At 43.1% G+C, this 15,505-nt stretch overlaps 1 long non-coding RNA gene across 4 annotated transcripts in view; it reads right to left on the bottom strand.

The window, feature by feature from the left end:
• Positions 1-15,064, bottom strand: part of LOC122889478 — a 36,832-nt gene extending 21,768 nt beyond the window's left edge. For 3 of the 4 annotated variants that reach the window (XR_006380916.1, XR_006380914.1, XR_006380915.1), the window contains exon 1: positions 14,445-14,554. This is a non-coding gene — a long non-coding RNA (uncharacterized LOC122889478). Of the gene's footprint in view, positions 1-14,444; positions 14,555-15,016 lie in introns of those variants that run through there. The other variant, XR_006380917.1, reaches the window with a different exon arrangement.
• Positions 15,065-15,505: the final 441 nt, after the last annotated feature.

The following is a 15,505-nucleotide window of genomic DNA, read 5'->3' as shown; positions in this document are numbered from 1 at the left end:
AGATTCTGATAGATTCCTGTCTCACGTTGAGGTCTTTTATCCATTTTGAGTTGATCTTTGTGTACGGTGTAAGAGAATGGTCGAGTTTCATTCTTCTACATATAGCTGTCCAGTTTTCCCAGCACCATTTATTGAAGAGACTGTCTTTTTTCCACTGTATATTTTTTCCTGTTTTGTCGAAGATTAATTGACCATAGAGTTGAGGGTCCATATCAGGGCTCTCTACTCTGTTCCACTGGTCTATGTGTCTGTTTTTATGCCAGTACCATGCTGTCTTGGTGATCACAGCTTTGTAATAAAGCTTGAAATCAGGTAAGGTGATGCCGCCAGCTTTATTTTTGTTTTTCAACGTTTCCTTAGCGATTCGGGGTCTCTTCTGATTCCATACAAATTTTTGGATTATTTGCTCCAGCTCTTTGAAGAATGCCGGTGGAATTTTGATCGGAATGGCATTAAAAGTATAGATTGCTCTAGGCAGTATAGACATTTTAACGATGTTTATTCTTCCGATCCAAGAGCATGGAATGGTCTTCCATCTTTTTGTGTCTTCTTCAATTTCTTTCATGAGTGTTCTATAGTTCCTCAAGTATAGATCCTTTACCTCTTTAGTTAGGTTTATTCCCAGGTATCTTATGGTTCTTGGTGCTATAGTAAATGGAATCGATTCTCTAATTTCCCTTTCTGTATTTTCATTGTTAGTGTATAAGAAAGCCACTGATTTCTGCACATTGACTTTGTATCCTGCCACGCTGCTGAATTGCTGTATGAGTTCTAGTAGTTTGGGGGTGGAGTCTTTTGGGTTTTCCATATAAAGAATCATGTCATCTGCGAAGAGAGAGAGTTTGACTTCTTCATTACCAATTTGGATACCTTTTATTTCTCTCTGTTGTCTGATTGCTGTTGCTAGGACTTCTAATACTATGTTGAACAAGAGTGGTGAAAGTGGGCATCCTTGTCTTGTTCCTGATCTCAACGGGAAGGCTGCAAGCTTTTTCCCATTGAGGATGATATTTGCTGTGGGTCTTTCATAGATAGATTTGATGAGGTTCAGGAATGTTCCCTCTATCCCTATACTTTGAAGCGTTTTAATCAGGAACGGATGTTGGATTTTGTCAAATGCTTTTTCTGCATCAATTGAGAGGACCATGTGGTTCTTCTCTCTTCTCCTATTAATTTGTTGTATCACATTGATTGATTTACGAATGTTGAACCATCCTTGTAGCCCAGGGATGAATCCCACCTGATCATGGTGGATAATCTTTTTAATGTGTTGTTGGATCCTGTTGGCTAGGATCTTGTTGAGAATCTTAGCATCCATATTCATCAGTGATATTGGTCTGAAATTCTCCTTTTTGGTATGGTCCTTGCCTGGTTTGGGGATCAGGGTAATGCTGGCTTCATAGAAAGAGTCTGGAAGTTTTCCTTCTGCTTCAATTTTTTGAAACAGCTTCAGGAGAATAGGTGTTATTTCTTCTTGGAAGGTTTGGTAGAATTCCCCAGGGAATCCGTCAGGTCCTGGGCTCTTGTTTTTTGGGAGATTTTTGATCACTGCTTCAATCTCGTTATTAGATATCGGTCTATTCAGGTTGTCGATTTCTTCCTGGTTCAATTTTGGTAGTTTATATTTTTCCAGGAATGCATCCATTTCATCAAGGTTGCTAAGCTTATTGGCATATAACTGTTCGTAGTAACTTCTGATGATTGTTTCTACTTCCTTGGTGTTAGTTGTGATCTCTCCCCTTTCATTCATAATTTTATGAATTTGGGATTTCTCTCTTTTCTTTTGGATTAGTGTAGCCAGTGGCTTATCGATCTTATTGATTCTTTCAAAAAACCAGCTTCTAGTTTCATTGATACGTTCTACTGTATCTCTGGTTTCTCCCTCATTGATCTCAGCTCTAATCTTGATGATTTCCCTTCTTATGTGTGGAGTTGGTTTGATTTGTTGTTGATCCTCCAGTTCTTTAAGGTGTAGAGACAGCTGGTGTGTTCTGGATTTTTCAATTTTTTTGAGCAAGGCTTGGATGGCTATATATTTTCCCCTTAGGACCGCCTTTGCTGTATCCCATAGGTTTTGGACCGAAGTGTCTTCATTCTCATTGGTTTCCATGAATTGTTTCAGTTCTTCTTTGATCTCCTGGTTGATCCAAGCATTCTTAAGCAAGGTGGTCTTTAGCTTCCAGGTGTTTGAGTTCCTTCGGAACTTTTCCTTGTGATTGAGCTCCAGTTTTAAAGCATTGTGATCTGAGAATATGCAGGGAATAATCTCAGTCTTTTGGTATCGGCTGAGTCCTGATTTGTGACCCAGTATGTGGTCTATTCTGGAGAAGGTTCCGTGTGCACTTGAGAAGAATGAGTATTCTGCTGTTTTAGGGTGGAATGTTCTGTATATATCTATGAGGTCCATCTGGTCCAATGTGTCGTTCAATGCTCTTGTTTCTTTATTGATTTTCTGCTTCGATGATCTGTCTAATTCTGAAAGAGGCGTGTTAAGATCACCTACGATTAGTGTATTCATATCAATATGACTCTTTATCTTGATTAACAGTTTTCTTAAGTAATTGGCTGCTCCCATATTGGGAGCATAGATATTTACAATTGTTAGATCATCTTGGTGGATAGTCCCTTTAAGGATTATGTAGTGTCCTTCTGTATCTCTGACTACAGTCTTTAGTTTGAAGTCTAATTTATCTGATATGAGAATCGCTACCCCAGCCTTCTTTTGAGTCCCATTGGCATGAAAGATGCTTCTCCACCCCTTCACTTTCAGTCTGCGTGTATCTTTAGGTTCAAAATGGGACTCTTGTAGACAGCATATGGATGGGTCCTGGCGTTTTATCCAATCTGCAACCCTGTGCCGTTTTATGGGTGCATTGAGGCCATTCACATTGAGAGTGATTATTGATAGATACGTTTTTATTGACATCGAGTTACCTTTGAAGTCTTTCTTTCTGTAGACTGTCTCTATATTTCTGTTCAATGCTATTCTTGGGATTTTTCCTCTTTTATAGAACCCCCCTTAATATTTCCTGCAGTATCGGCTTGGTGGTTGCATAGTCTTTTAAGTCTTGCCGGTCTTGGAAACTCTTTATCTCTCCATCCATTTTGAATGTCAGTCTTGCTGGATAAAGTATTCTTGGCTGCATGTTCTTCTCATTTAGTGCCCTGAATATATCTTGCCAGCCTCTTCTGGCTTGCCAGGTCTCTGTGGACAGGTCTGACGTTATTCTGATGGGCTTCCCTCTGTAAGTAAGGAGCCTCTTTGCCCTGGCAGCTTTCAAGAGATTATACCTACAATTATAATTTCTCAATTTGACTATCAGGTGTCGTGATGTTTTTTTGGAGTGTATAATCTTGGGTGGAGACCGTTCAGCCTCTAGTACATGAACGCTGGTTTCATTCGCGAGATTCGGAAAGTTTTCATGAAGGACTTGTTCCACGACATCTTCTAGACTTCTTTCTTTCTCCTCCCCTTCAGGAATTCCAATAATTCTGACGTTGGAACGCTTCATGGCATCACTTATTTCCCTAATTCTGCTTTCGTGGGATCTAAGCTGTTTGTTCCAGGCTTCCTCCTGATCCTTTCTCTCTATCTGTTTGTCTTCCAGATCACTAATTCTATCTTCTGTCTCAGTTACCCTAGCTTTGAGAGAGTTTAGATTGGATTGGAACTCATTGAGAGCATTGTGGACCTCCTCCCTGGTAGCTTTAAGCTCCGCCCTAACATTGTGAACATCCTGTCTGGTCGCTTTCAGTTCGGCTCTAATCAATTCTGTTTGGTCATCCATGGCTTTCTCCAACCTAGCTATTGCCTGGATAATTGTTAGCCTGAATTCTCTTTCCGACATATTGTCTATGTTGATAGCCGTTAGCTCTGTTGCGGAAGGTCCATCCTCTGTATTTTTCTTCTGTTGGGCATTCCTCCTCCTAGTCATTTTGGTGGGAGAAGACTGAACAGATGTAGCTGGATGTATCAACTCTGGTGCAGTCAAGGTGCACCCTGGAACACTTCCTGATCTCCGTCTCAGAAGCCTCAGTCTGGGTGCAGAAGCTGAATAACTTCCCCCTTGGATGCTGGCAGTGCAGGTTCCAAGTTAAAGACCCTGGGGGCGCAGGATCTTTTGCTCGTCCCCAAAGCCAAGGCAGTGGCGGCTGTCTGGGAGCTCCTGACCGCCAGAGAGGTTCCCAGCAGCGATCGCACACTGAGATTTTGCCGCTGGCCGGGGCTGGGAGTGCCCGGCTTGCGCGCACCTCTTTTCAGAGGCGGCTGTGGGTCGGGCGCGCGTCTGGGGCACTGAGAACGGGGCGCTGGTCCGTAAGCCGCAGGCTGGGCTTTTGCGCGCCTCTGTCCGGGGAAGAGTTTCGCGGGCGCGAGGCTTAGACTTTGAAACAATGGCCCGGGTCTAGAAGCGCCCCAGGGCCTTAGAAACCCAGGAGAGCTGGAGCGACGTGCACGCGCATCTCAAGCTTTGTGGTAGGGCTAGCGCGCGTTCTGCAGACCGGCTCCCATCCCCTCACAGGAGCCGGAACCCCGCGCTCTGGGGCACGCTGGCGGCTTAGGGACCAGGAGCCGGTTTCTCCGCCGCACTCTCTCTGCCTCCGCGCCGGGGAGGCCGTCTGGGACCGGGGACTCAAGCCCCTGTCCCTAGCCGCCCCGATTCCCACAGTTTGCCCCCGCGATCCTTTGCTCTTTTGGAGTGCTTTCAACCAGTCTCCGAGTTAATGCTGGTCCCCAGACGCAGGGCACTCTCGCTCGTATCGGGGTATTACTTTCCCACCGGTCTCCTCTGGTGGCTCCCTCCCCCTTTTGTTTATCTTCCGATCTCAGTCCGCTGTTCCCATTCCGCGTTACCTGCTCACTGGCGGCTTCTGCCCCTGTAGAGATCCAGACGTGTATAATTCTGATCTCAGGCTGATTTCATGGGTGATCAGAGTTCTTTGGTAGGTAATCAGCTCACTTTGGGGTACCAGCTGAAAAGACGCCTCTTCCTAGTACCCCGCCATCTTGTCCCCCCCTCTAAAGATACTTTTCTTTATGTCCTCTCATTCTTAAAATCTGACACACTGCTGAATATAGGAAATTAAGATGATTTAATGATATTTTTCAAATTACCTTTTTAGTTAAAAAAATACCTTTTTTAGTGAATATCCTTTATATATGGAGCCATGGCATCTGCATAAAATCAGGAACATAGCCCAGGTCCTAAAAATATAACAATAAGGGGCACCTGGGTGGCTCAGTGGGTTGAGCCTCTGCCTTCGGCTCAGGTCATGATCTCGGTGTCCAGAGATCGAGCCCCACATTGGGCTCTCTGCTCAGCAAGGAACTTGCTTTCCCCCCTCTCTCTGCCTGCTTGTGATCTCTCTCTCTCTCTCAAATAAATAAATAAATAAAGTTTAAAAATATAACAATAAATGTGTTATCCACTCTAAAGTGTATTTATTTGGGTGCCTGGTGGCTCAGTCAGTGAAGTGTCTGCCTTTGGCTCAGGTCATGATCCTGAGATCCCGGGATCAAGTCCAGAATTGGGCTCCCCATATCAGTGGGGAGCCTGCTTTTCCTTCTCCCTCTGCCTGCCACTCTCCCTGTCTGTGCTCTCGCTCGCTCGCTCTCTGTCAAATAAATAAATAAAAATCTTTTAAAAAATAAATAAATAAAAAATAAAATAAAAAATAAAATAAAATAAAATAAATAAAAAATAAAATAAATAAAAAATAAATAAAACGTATTTAGTTAACTCAAAGGTAACAGTGCAGACTAATCAATCTTTCAGTTACTTACAAGGTTTCATTAAACATTAATAGCAATATTTATGTTATCTGGAAAGAACCAATGCCATGTGATTTTTAAAATATTTTTTAAAATATAACCAATCAATGGAAAGGTCTAACATTATGTTCCATAGAAACTTTGTTCCCCAAAGTGTTAAAATAAGGATCAAACAAAACTTAGCACTTCTCTTTGTGATCTCTTAGCAGTTTTAAATCCTCAGTTTTATTAAAACCTAAAGTTCTCAACACTATCCATGCCCTGAGCATTCATTACTAAATTCCTACACTAATTCTCAGGGGAAGCCAATGGTGTCTCCTTTGCTTGAGAGAGTATAGAAACAGATGCAAGAAACCAAAAGGGTAGATTGGAGTAAGAGTTATCATAGGTGATGAAGTTATTTCAAAGTACTCATTTGCAGTCAAATTATACTTTAAAGCACAAATTAGGTAATTAGTTGTGTTTCTATGGGTTTATTTTTAAAATTAATGCTGCCAAGCAGAAGCAGCTATTTACATAAGCTAAATATCACAGAGTTGATGACAGAGCTATATTAAGACTTTTGCTATTCTCTAACAAGCTAAATAATTTGAATGGTTTTCTTGTCTAAATGGAAATTCTGTTGGGACACAGTCCATGCTTCAGGCCAATTTCTAGGCCTTAAATATTAAAACAAAAAAATCGAATCCACTAGAACTAACAAATATTTCAAAGTTAGGACTAAGATATTTCTCATGTACTATCTGTGACAGCATAATGTTAATAAAGCTTTTTACAAGTATAATTTGGTGCTACCTAAGATTTTCTTGCTTGGATATCTCATCACTTTTGTAACCATTTCATTTTTGTTAGGCATTTAGGTTTTTATATTTTTGTGTATATTGTAAATGAGGCCACATTATCCATCTGGGTGAACAAAGCTCTTGCAGAGTTAGCTGTATTTCCTTAAGATATTTCTGCCTTAAGTGATAGCAACTAATCAAGTTACTATTTTTCTAATAATGAGAAGGCCTAACACTGTAAAGCTTTATAATAAGTCACTTATATAGACATTGTCTTGTGTAATCATCTTTTAAATTATGGTTACACGGTTTTTAAAATGACCATAGACGGTTTTACTTTTGCAGTAGCTAGCAGGCACATAGTTATCTCTGAGAGATAACCAAAACCCAAACAACCCAGCTTCTCTCCATATAGTAGCTGAGGAACTAGAAGTAAAGCACAAAGTATGTATAATTTACTTTTTAAAAAAAAATTAATAATAATTTATTTTTAAAGATTTTATCCATTTATCTGACAGAGACCACAAGCAGGCTAAGAGGCAGGCAGAGAGAGAGAGAGAGAGGCAGAAGCAGGCTCTCCACTGAGCAGAGAGCCCAACGCGGGGCTCGATCCCAGGACCCTGGGATCACGACCCGAGCTGAAGGCAGAGGCTTTAACCCACTGAGCCACCCAGGCGCCCCAAAAAATTAATAATAATTTAATCAAAATTGAAAAATGCATGAGTATAATCTTATTTCCTTTACATTACCCAAATACCAAATCTGTAGATACACACTCATGCATTTTGGGGATATTACCCCGGAAATCCCTTCTACCTTACTGAGCTTTTCTTGCCATTGTACTTTACATTCAAGTATTGCCATATTGGGGTGACAATCCACACATAGTCTCGCTAACTGAAGGACAAGTAAATTATCATATGGCAAAAGAAAAGACAAGTAAATCGAAAAATATCTATGGCAAAGATTTTCCCATGTCCCAGTGCTCTCGACTTTATTTCCTTCAAATGGCAAGGATTCTTTCCAAAAGAAATTATATATTACCAATTCATTGGGTGCAAAATCCTATTTGCTATTCTAAGCTCATAAACAATTTAGGCAAAAACCTACTCTGCCCCTCACAGCTTTTGGTGTGCTGTAAAGAGAAGACAAAAAGAAAGTCTGCTCTTACCAAGCCTCTAGGTTTCCTCCTTCCTCCATTCTGAAATAATGTATTGTCTTCAAGTTACTCCCTTATTAAAAACCTCATTCAAAGGCAATGCCCAAAGTACAAAACAAGACATAAAGTCTAAAGAAAAGTACTACCCTAAAATGTTTCATCCTCCTAAGCATTGCTATGTTTAAAGGTATGGGCTTTGTCTTAATGTGGCGTCCCTCGTCTCCAGCACTGTACCTAATGGGCACTTAGCAAAATTTGATTGAATTAATGTTTGAATGACTAAGAAAAACATTTCAAAACAACTCTTCTAAAAGTTTCTTTACATCACATCCTTCATTTTTCATACCCACAGGTTAGGTAAGCTTCTAATTTCTTATCAACTGCCATAGAATCCTTTATTCTGTCATGTTGAAATCCCTACAACCTACTTTAAAGATTCCATGTAAAGGCTTTTCACAGGTGGGGACTTTTTCCACTAGACAGAGACCTTGGCACAGCAAAGCCTTATGTCAATACATAAAATAAGCAGAGTTAATTAAGAATTATTTATTAATTACTGAGATACTCACTTATACTTTTTTCCCCTATACTGCAAGAAAGATGGATGGATTTTATAACCCTAAAAGAGTAAACTCAGACATGATGTAATATATGTACAGAAAACCCATTAAAATAAATGAAGAAATTGCTGAAAGCTAAATGGTTCTATAATTAATTCTGTGTGATTTCTCCAGGACCTGTGAGCTCAGAAAAGGCACCAGCAACTGCTTTGAGATGAGGAGCAGTACCATCTGTTGAGACATTGGGTGTCAGTTTCCAATTGAGCCATTCTATAGACCACACACAGAACAGAATCTTTTCATCAGTGATTTCAGAGAAGGAAAAAAAATCTCACTTTGTGATTTCATGTCAAGATGCTTAGTAGAAGTGTGAAACTCAAACAGGGCACCAGTGGTTGTATTTGTGAACGTGGGAATATTGTGGTAACAGAGAAAAGGAAGACAAGAACAAATGGATGCCACAAAAATCAGACAAAGCTGGCACTGTGGCTGACAGATAATTCAAATGACCACTGTAGGCTTCACGAACAATGTAAAATCCAAGACAGAGATGTAGACTGCATTGTATATTAGTGTCACGTACTTTTAAATGTTTCCTTGTTCAGATTCTTCAATCATATCTGTCTGTATTTCAGTAGCCCAAGAGCTGACAGAGAGGCTCATGAAATCTGCTTTCTTGAGAAAAGTCATCTGAACAAGTATAAGACACAGTAGAAAATTTCCAGAAGGAACAGAACTGCCTGTCAGTCTGCCTTCCGTTCAGTGATGGGAACTGCAAAGAGCCCAAAGCCCAAAGAGATGGTTCAAGGATGACCTTCTCCCAAAGGCTGCGAGGTGTCCTCACTCAGGTCACCTTCTATGGGATCAGAGTTTGAACCAACTTTGCCCCCTCAAACTGTGAGCCTGAGGGCTACTGAAGAATGAAATGAATGAATGTAATTGTACACTGCGTTAATCAGAACTTTTTTTTTTTTAAAGTAGATAGAGTTGAGAAGATAGAAATAATCATCTCATTTTTCTAAAGTTTATATTTACCAAAAAAAAAGTTCTCATTCCTTGCTGAGAGTCTCGGGTTTTAAACAAAGGTAAACTACATGTTGAATTTGGTATAAGTCTGGAAATAAATAAAGATCAGTAAAAATTATTCTGGATCCAGGAAATAGGTAGTATTCTGTTTTGTATTCCCAAAGCCCAACACTATGTTCAAGAAATACTTGCTGATGAGTAAATGCTTAACTACAATAGTGCAAATTATGTGGATATTACAGAATTCCTGATGAATATATATGAGACTAAGAGCTATTCCCAAAGAGTAAACCTATGTCAATTGATAAATAACTGATACACTGTGTGAGAGGCACTGTGCCCGGCAAAGATGAATAAAACCTGGTCCTGTGGGTACTTACAAGGCCGTTAGGCTTAACGGGAAAAATATGGCCAACTTCAATGAAGAAGCCCTTTCTTTTTTTTTTTCAGAGAGAGATCACAGGTAAGTAGAGAGGCTGGCAGAGAGAGAGAGAGGGAGAGAGAGGGAAGCAGGCTCCCTGCTGAGCAGAGAGCCCGATGTGGGACTCGATCCCAGGACCCTGAGATCATGACCTGAGCCGAAGGCAGCGGCTTAACCCACTGAGCCACCCAGGCGCCCCAAGAAGCCCTTTCTTCAAATGTAACGTTCCATGGTCAGCACATTGTTGTCTTTCTCAGTTTAGGCCAACTTTAACCTTGCTGAGGCCTCATACGTTGGGATAATCTCACCGCACGTGGTGCACTGATCTCATTCACTCAGGAACCCAACCATGAAGGGGCGGGATTTCTGGGGCGGGGCTTCCCGGAGGCGGGGCTTCCCTTCTGGTTGGGGTTTGCACTTAGGAAAAGCTCAAAAGATTACCTGGGTTCCTCAAGTCCTTCTGAACCTGCATGATTATTGAGGAAGGGGTAGAAAGCCAGGGAAAGGGTACATCACAGCCAAAGCAGGACTGCTTAGGAACTCCCAGGGAGGTTCTGAAGCCGCCTTATTTTACCTAGCAGTCCCTCCTAGTCCATAACTTTTAAATCTGAGCGACAAGAATCCAGAAGTGTGCCTGGGATGCAGGGTCCCCTCAACTCACAACCTTCTGTGTCCTAGAGGCCTCAAAGTTAACTCAGTCTCAAGAATATGGCCTATACCTTTGAAGTTGCAAGGAAAACTAATTCAAGATGAAAAAAATAATCAGTATGCTATCTGACTTCCTAGTGTCTTCTAACTGCATTAGGGGCAGACTTCTTGTCCTCAAACAGTTTGCATTGTATACACCTCCTAAAACTGGCCTACCTACACTATAACTCAGGAGACTGAGTTTCCTGAAGATAAGGGCATGTCATATTTCCTTTTGAATCTCTATGTTCTGTCAGTGTGTGCTGAACTAGAATAGATAGTACTCACAGGGCAGGACCAGATAGCTTCGTCCCACATAATTACTTGGATTACCAGTATGTGGTTAAGCAGTTGAATCTGTGCACAACGTTTTGCCAAAGACTGAGGTAATAAGAATATATATTGCCTTCTTAGGCATAGCAGGGCCAAAGGACAGGCAAAAATTATGCAGGAACAATAGGATGTCAGACAATCACTTTCATTATCAATGCCACTAATTACTAATTTTCTGAGCGCATTATGTTATGAACACTGAAATCATTGACTCTGAAAAGTCTGTTATAGTAGATTATATACAGTATCTTCAGTAATATTAGTGCCCTATGTAAATGTGTGGCTTTATAGCTTACAAAACACATTCACACACAGAAGTTATCCAAACTGCTTGTTTTCTAGCTTCCTCATAGCCAAATGCTTTATATACCCCTATATTTTGCCTCATACTCACAACAAACCTTCAAGCTATTATATTTTGTCCATCCCACAAATGTGGAAAACGGACCTTCTGAGACATCCATACTATTAGTGAGTATATAACCAGGGTTTGCTCCCAGGTCTCTCTAACTACAAAGCCCAAGTTCTTCCCAGCATACAAAATGGCCTTACAATATGATCTTCACTTTAGCCCTGTGATCCAAATATTATAAATATTACCCTTCAGGCTCATTCATTCAATAAACATTTGTCAATAACCTTCCATGTGATGTTTGTGCCTCCAACAAAATTCATATGTTGAATCCTAATGCCCAGCGTGATGGTATTAAGTGGGGCTCCTGGGAGTGTTTAGGACATGAATGGGATTAGTACCCTTATAAAAAAAAGACCCTGCAGAGTTTCCTAGCCCCCTCCAGAAGGTGAGGACACAACAAGAAGTCTACGACCCGGGAGATGGCCTTCACTCCACTATAACAGCACTTTGGTCTCAGACTATCAAAATCTCTGCCCGCTTGGGAGTTTCCATTCTGGGAAGGGGATGGAAGGAGGGGGAAAAAAGAAAAAAACGCCCCACAAATATCTGTCAGCTGGCAAGAGCTGTGGTGAAAGATAATGCAAGGTAAGGGGTTAGGAAGTACCAGGAAGGATAGGGTTGAAAGTGACTATTGGATGTCAAGTGGTCAAGGGTAGGGGTCTTTGATAAGATGATATTTGAGTGAGCAGAGGCCTAAAGGAAGTGAAGGAACCAGCTGGTGGGTTGTCTGGGAAAAGGAATGTTTCCAATGGAGAGACTAGTAAGTGCAAAGTCCCCCAGACAGGGATGTGTTTGGTATATTGGACTAACAGCTGGAAGATCAGTGTGCCAGCAGGGCCAGTGGGCAAGTGGTGGGGGGCAAGGAAGAGATGAAGCCAGAAAAGAATCTGAGACTAAGTTACACGTTTAGGTCACTGTAAGGACTTCAGATTTTACTCCAAATTCGAGAAGCCATTGAACATTGGACAGTTTTCTTCCAACATAGGACATGACTGACTTGCAGGATTACTCTGAGGAGAACACACTGCAGAAGGGCAAGGGAAAAACCAGGGAGATGAGGTAGGAGGCTGTTACTACAGTCCGATTAGAGAGACGGTAGTTTAGAGGAGAGTGAAGGTGGAAGACAGGTTTGACAGCAAAGGTGTTGGCCTGAGTGTAGAAAGACAGGGTTGTCGTTGGCTAAGATGGATGAGACTGGGGAAACAGCAGATTTGGGGGTGAAGATAAAGAGTTCACCTTTAAACATATTATCTCTGAGATGCCTCTTAAAGAAGATGTCAAAGAAAACAAGTGGATATGGGAATACGGATTTCAGAAGAGGACAAGTCCATGTTGGAGGCGGACGTGTGGAGACTATATCAAAGTATCGATGTTAAATATCATAGAGGAGAGTGTCTAAAGAGTGAGTCCAGGGGCACCTGGGTGGCTCAGTGCTTGGGCATCTACCTTCAGCTCGGGTTATGATCTCAGGGTTCTGGGATGAAGCCCAGCATCAGGCTTCCTGCTCAGTGGGAAGCCTGCTTCTCCCTCTCCCATTCCTCCTCTGTGTTCCTGATCTCTCTCTCTCTATCAAATAAGTAAATGAAATCTTTTTTAAAAATTAAAAAAAAAAAGACTGAGTCCAAGAGGAGGCCTGCAGCACTGTAAATCTTAGGTTTTAGAGATGAAGAGGGACAGTCAAGGAGACTGAGAAGGAGTGGGCAGGGAGGAAGGAGGAAAACTTCAGGAGACTTCAAGAAAAAAGTATTTAAGGAGAGAGTGATCAATACCGCTGATAGGTCCAGGAAGATGAGGGCCGACTGACCACTGATTTTTTAGCACTTACTGGCTAGTGGATGGAGGTTATTAGTTCCAGCTCTCCTGAAGTGAGATAAACAAGGTTCCAAGAGATTACATAAATTGAACAATCAAGATCACATAGCTAATTAGCTGCAGAACTGGGCCCAGAACCTATTGAACACAGCCCTTCAGAAGTTGGCCCTGTTTCTTTCTTTTTTTTTTTTTTTTAAAGATTTTATTTATTTACTTGACAGACAGAGATCGCAAGTAAGCAGAGAGGCAGGCAGAGAGAGAGAGAAGCAGGCTCCCTGCCAAGTAGAGAGCCTGATGTGGGGCTCGATCCCAGACCCCGGGATCATGACCTGAGCTGAAAGCAGAGGCTTTAACCCACTAAGCCACCCAGGCACCCCCAGAAGTTGGCCCTGTTTCTTGAATAGGAGAGCAGGCTCTTCTTCAATAATGTATTATGATCTCATGCTTCTCTTGGTAACTGTGATTCAGGTGGGGGGGACTCTTAAAGAACATTAACTGTAAACAAAAGGAAATAAACATCAATAGAATTTGGGGGCATAATGACAAACAATGGTTTGGCATTTCATGCCAGAGACAATGGCCCTCAATCAAACGGTATAGACTCTACAACTAGGGCATGCCCAAGTGTCAAAACACATTTCAATGCAAAAAAAAAGGTTGCATCCCCCCCTTAGAGGACATGTGCGACCCCCCCCCCCGCCAAATGACTTCTCTGTTCATTGTATTTCACTAGGTGATTCCATGTAAATAAATAGATAAATAACCCCAGGCCTGATTACCCTATATTAATGTGTATGGTTAGTCCAGGTTTGAATAATGAGGATCACTTGATTTCCTCCTTAGAAAGTAGTCCAAAAAGGGAGAGAGGGAGAACACAGTTTTACTTTGAATAAATGAAACAAATCTTTGGGCAGGGTTGGGGGAGACAAAGGCACAAGAAAGCCCTAAACCATGGAGGTACAAAAGCCACGGTTTTAACAGTCCCCACTCCTAACCTCAAATCCCTAGCCACCAAAATACGAGCCCACTGCGTTGCCCACGTCGGCCGAAAGATTTCGATTTCCAACGGGAGGAAGAACAGGGAATGGACGGACGGAAAGGAGGCACAAGGCTCCGAACATTAAAGCTGCTCGGGGTGGGCCGGGAGGGAGGGACCCACTAGCAAGGGCAGGCAGGGAAAAGCAGGCGGGCGGGCACTTCTCCACGGAGGAGCTGAGCAAAGGCGGGCGCCCTGCTCACTCTCCGGAGAGGGGAAACGTCGGTACGAACCTCGGACGCGTGGTGGAGCAAAGCGCCAAGTGTCAGCGCTCGCTCGGACGGCGGCCCCTACGCCTGCGGCCTCCCTGCAGGGTTGCGGCCGACGCCTCGCCCCTCCCTTCCCGCCTTTTCTTCCGAGAACGCAGGGCACAAAGCGCGGGGTGGACAGGGTGCCCGAGATCAGCGGGAGTAAGCGCGGGGCGCAGGCTGCGGCTCAGTTACCTGATGCCCTGGAGTCTCCCCGGAAGGAGGAGGCACAGCCCCCGGATCCGGCCCGTCACCGCGCCGGCCTTCCGCCTGGGTGCCCAGTGGCGGTGGCCCCGCGCCCCAGCGGGAGAGGCGCCCGCCGCAGCTGCCGCGCCGGGGGGCCGCAGCCGGCTGCTGCAGAAAGCCAGGAGTCCGGAACCCGCGCGCGCTCCCGGGGCGGCTCCGCTGGGCAACGGCGCCGCGCGCGCCCCCTGCTGGCCAGGCGGCACCCGCGCGCCGAGCCCCGGGTTTGAGGCCCCCACCGCTTGCCACCCCGGGTTCGGGCGATTTCAACAAGCCCGACCACAAAACACGGTTTAGGGTTGCTGGCCAGACTCCTCTTCTCTTCTTGGAGTTTGTGCCAATGATGTAAAGATCCTTCCCGCACTCCCCGCCCCCTTCCAAATTCTGAGTTTGAGAAGGAAAAATCCAACAAGACAAAGATATGGCAGCCCCCAACTTCCCTTCCAAGGAGCTAGAGAACTGTACCCAGGCCAGCTTTGTTTCTCCAGCCAGCTCCGTGAAGAAGCTGGTTTTCCTGTACTTACCAGTGCCCTCTGAGCAAGGCCTGCTGGGAACACAGGTTCGCAGCAAACGTTCTTACGAAGTAGGGAGGGAAGCAAAAAGAAGCGGAGAGTGTTTACAAACTAGTTAATTTTTGGCGGACAGAAAGAGGAGCCAGTCTCCTTTTTATACTTAATATTTGAGCCATTTTGTTTCCATTAGTGCACTTATCATTCTTCCAAGTCCCATGGTGCTGGCTCGCCTCCCAGATTGAATTTAACAAAGGAAAAGCTTAAGTTAGGAGTAAAATTTTATAATAAAAGGAAGAAAACAGAAACCAGCTCTTTCTTTGTTATTGAATAACTAATATAAAGTTTACGGATCTGAGAAGTTACATGACTAATAGTAAAATAGTTAACATTCGTGGAGTTCTTACCATTTACCAGAAACTGTTCTAAGAGCTTTATTCATGTTCTAACAAAAATAGATTCTTATAAGATGCTGTAAATGTTTTATATTTATTAGCACATTGA

This window comes from Neovison vison, chromosome 11, assembly GCF_020171115.1.
Source record: "Neovison vison isolate M4711 chromosome 11, ASM_NN_V1, whole genome shotgun sequence".
Classification (NCBI taxonomy): Eukaryota; Metazoa; Chordata; class Mammalia; order Carnivora; family Mustelidae; genus Neogale; species Neogale vison.
This window is presented reverse-complemented; position numbering and strand designations above follow the sequence as displayed.